Below are 4,684 nucleotides of genomic sequence, written 5' to 3' on the forward strand. Positions count from 1 at the left end.
GGTTTAGGTTTAGGGTATTTTAAAAAATTAAATTTTTATTTCTAAGGCCCAAATAAGCAAAAACATTGATTTTAGGATTTTTGGACTTTTTTAGGTTTATTTTTTAATTATTTGGAACAATCACAACAAAGTCCCTTTAATTTAGACAAAGAAACTAATAGATTTTTTAAAAAATGGGCCAACTTATGAAAAAAAAAAAAAGAAAAAAAAAGGCGGCTTATTTTAGGCCCAATACCTAAAATAAGCCCAAAAACTAATTTTTTTAAAACCTGCCATCGAACTCCAGAAACCGTGAACTGCCTAATCGACCCCCATAATCCCAGGTCCCTGCCCGCTCCGGGTTTCTCAAAATCGAGAACCGGGGTACCCCGATTCCGGTTTCCAGTTTTGGCCAAAAATCGGGAAACCGGACCAGGTTGACACCCCTAGTTACAATAGATATATGAAGATAAATGATAAAATATTTCGCTAGGCCTCATTAACGACAAGAATATTAAATAGATGAACATTAATCACAGGAAATATTTATGGCTGATTCAAGGTAGCCAAGCCTCCTAACATGGAAATAATTCCAAATAAAATTCAGCTTTCTTTCTCCTCATGCGATTTCTCTTTAAATAAACAAATTTTCCGGTTTGAATTCCATCAAATCCGACTCCTCATAACTGCCCAAGATTGATGCCCATTTAAACAAGTTTCTAAATTTAAATTTCACCGAATCAAATTTATCTTATTTGAACAAGATTGACGCGCCATTCAAATTTATTGTTGAGATAATTTCCCAATCAATCTCAAATTAGCCAAATGTAAAAGATAATTAGAGAAATTCCAAACCAACACACATGGTGTTTGAAATCAAAGAAAATATAGAACACCATGCTATTTTCATGGTGTCCTATGTTAAGGAAGAGCAGCAGCATATCGCGCATCTGCAATCTCGTTTGGACGGGATTGCAGACGAGCCTCTCTGTGACTCCCAATGATCCTCTCGTCTACAATCTCGCCTGGCCGAGATTGTGGACGAGCCTCTCTTTTATGAGTTATCTAATTCTACATAAACTCCTACTTATGATATTGTTATTAAATACAAACAGATCAATTCTACCAAATCTCTTGTGGATAATTCTCTTTTGTAATTGGTCTCCCTTTTGTATTAATCCTCTTATTTTATTATCTTATCACATCAAGATTAGCTTGTTAGCTTGATGTGATCAACTACAATTGTAACTCTTCTCTATTTAAGCTCAATGAGAAGGCAACAAAGATTATTCTACCCAAAAGCAAGTTTTTCCTTACTTTCTTTCATGGTATAAAAGCCTCTCGGTTAACACCTTCTCTATATACCCTCTCTATATATTTTTCTTCTTACTCCTCCTTGGCCGAATCAAGCTCCTCTGCTCTTGCTTTCTCTATGCCTAATATTGCACACCTTTGTCAATCCAAATTGGATGACATCAATTATCTAGGATGGGTATTTTTGTTCGAACCCATCCTAAAGACTAATGGCTTGATGGGAAATGTTGATGGCTCCAAGCCATGCTCACCAAAGTTCATTCCCACACCCTCTGACAAGATACTACCTAAAGTCTTGAATCTAGAATACACTCTCTGGGAGAAGAAAGACCAGTGCATTCTCAGCTAGTTTATTGCAACTGTGACTGCCCAGATTATACCGACGATTTATAGCTGCAAAACATCAGCACAAGTATGGTCAACATTGGCCACTAGCTATGCATCTCCATCCTGTTTCCTTATCACTTAATTGAGGCGTCAGCTATAGACCTTGAGGCAATGTTCCAAGACCTGTAATGCATTCATTCGCATGGCTAAATCCCTATCAGATCAGCTAGCAATTGCTGGCCATTCTATCTCAGAAGATGACCTGATCTCCTACATCATCGGAGGACTTAGTCCAAACTTCAATCCTTTTGTCATGACTTTTTCCATGCTAACAAAGGATAAGTCAATGACACTTGAAGATTTCCAATCTCAACTCCTTGGACATGAGCAACTACTTGAGCACCAAGCAGCCACTGCAGAACACTCATCCTTTGCTATGTTCTCCTAGAGGACTCAACCTAAATAGAGATTCAACAATTTCAAAAGGAAATTTCTTGCCAACAAGAACCTTGATCAAAAAAGGGCCTTTTAACTGGGCTCTCCTCAAGGCTCATCAAACCGGTTCTTTTCTGGACAACCTCAAGGCAGATCGTTTCCCAGATCATCCATCAACTTTAATCCAAACAGCGCAGTCATCTCTAGCAATTATGCAGCAAACAAGACTCCATGCCAAATCTATGGCAGAGTTAACCATCAAGCTCTCGACTGCTTCCACAGAATGGACTTTGCTTTCCAAGGGCGCCATCTACCATCAGACCTTGCTGCGATGGCATCTCAATCCAATGCTCTAGAAGATGAGAATCACTGGTTAGCAGATAATGGGGCTAACATCCATATCACACCTGACTTGGACAAACTGAACATACAGCAACCATACGAGGGCAATGAGACAATGGCAGTAGGTAATGGTAGTGGGCTTGGTATCTCTCATACTAGTTCCTCCTCCTTTCCCACCTCAAATTCTTTGCTTTACCTTAATGACATCTTACATTGCCCTAATACTGCTGCAAACCTTCTCTCTATAAATAAATTCTGTTGTGATAACAATTGTATGCTTGAACTAACAGCAACCTATTTTTTGATTAAGGACAACCTCACGGGAAGGATCCTCCTGCAGGGGGCCAGTAAGGATGGTCTCTACCCTATTTAGTTGCAGTACTTCACCAGAAACAAAGTGAGAGCTCTCACTTGCCACATTGGAGTCAAAGTACCTCCCTCAATATGGCACAATAGATTAGGTCACTCCAATAAACCTGTTCTGCAGCAAATTCTCAACAAGCATCAGCTTCCAGTATCTTCAATTCAGTCGAGTCAGTCCCTTTGTGTCTCTTGTCAGTTAGGCAAGAGCAAACAATTAGTTTTTTTTTAGTCTAGTTGAATTTCTCATGCTCCTTTAGAGCTTATTCATATTGATGTGTGGATTTCCCAATTCAGTCAATAAATGGAAGCTATGTTCTTTTTTATGGATGATTTCTCAAGATATACATGGTTGTTCACTCTTAAACACAAATCTGATGTGTTTGATGCTTTTGTCAAATTTAAATGTCTTGTTGAAAACTATTTCATTCTCAAAATCAAACAACTCCAAAAGAGTACACCTCAAACAAATTCCAAAGCTTCCTATCTACCAATGGAATCCTTCATAGGTTAACCAGTCCACACACCTCCCAATAGAATGGCATGGCAGAAAGAAAGCATAGACATGTCATAGAAACTGGCCTAAGTCTCTTAGCTCAATCACATCTTTCCCCAAAATATTGGGTAGAAGCTATGAGTACCTCAGTTTATCTCATAAACAGATTACCTACACCTACTCTCAATAACTTTAGTCCCTTTAACAAACTTTTCAAAAAACACCTGATAATACTTTCTTGAAAACCTTTGGTTGTGCCTGTTATCCTCTCTTAAAGCCTTACACCAAACACAAGTTAGAGTTTCGAAGCAAACAATGTGTCTTTCTAGGTTATAGCTTAAACCAAAAAGGGTATAAGTGTCTTGATCCCACTTCCAACCAAATCTATGTTTCCAGACATGTGGTATTTGATGAAGTGCTATTTCCTACTCAGGGTAGAGCAGCCACTACTAGTCTTGCAAGGGGTGATTCTCTCCAATCAGGTATGGTTCTTGATCCATCTCACTTTCTTTATATTCATGCTTCACCACCTAGACTAGAAAGTGTTGAAAATATTTCATCTCAGTTATCTTCCAATGACCAAACTGCTCATACTACTGTCATTCCATCCATAAGCTTACCCACCAATATACCATCTCCATTAGCACCTCCCAAAGACAACAGCACACCTCATAATTCATCCCCAAACCTTTGGTCACCTGTCCTACCTTCTGAATCTATTTCTCAGAATGATGAACCCCATTTACCTTCATCATCTCAGCCTAATCCTACTGTCCCCTCTGTTGATGCTTCTTTGCTTCAAATTATATCTCCCACATCTGAACTTTCATCTCCATGCATGGTTACCAGATCAATGACAGGAGTTTCTAAACCTAAACCCTTTCTAGATTACAAACTATGCCACTCTTAAATCCACCAAACACCTTCTCAAGGCCATGACTAGCTCTATTCTCCCTCCAATCCCAACTACCTTTGCTAAGTCTACTCCCCTTCCTCATTGGTTTGCTACTATGGAAAGTGAAATCCAAGCTCTTATTGATAATGGCACTTGGACTCTATGCCCTAGACCATCAAACCGCAACATCATCAAGAATAAATGGGTGTACAAGGTGAAACAACACGCAGATGGCTCAATAGAGAGGTACAAAGCTAGACTTGTAGCTAAAGGCTTTCAACAAAGAGATGGAATAAACTAAAAGGAGACCTTCAGTCCAGTCATTAAACCAACCACCATACGCATACTTCTCTCTCTAGCAGTGCATTACAACTGGCCACTCAAACAACTGGATATATCAAATGCATTCCTACATGGTCATTTATCTGAGGAAGTATATATGGAACAATCTACTGGTTTTGTGGAAAGCAAGCTCCCTGGTCATGTATACAAGCTCATAAAGGCTTTCTATGGTCTAAAACAAGCGCCTAGGGCTT

This window comes from Corylus avellana, chromosome ca7 (genome assembly GCF_901000735.1).
Source record: "Corylus avellana chromosome ca7, CavTom2PMs-1.0".
NCBI lineage: Eukaryota > Viridiplantae > Streptophyta > Magnoliopsida > Fagales > Betulaceae > Corylus > Corylus avellana.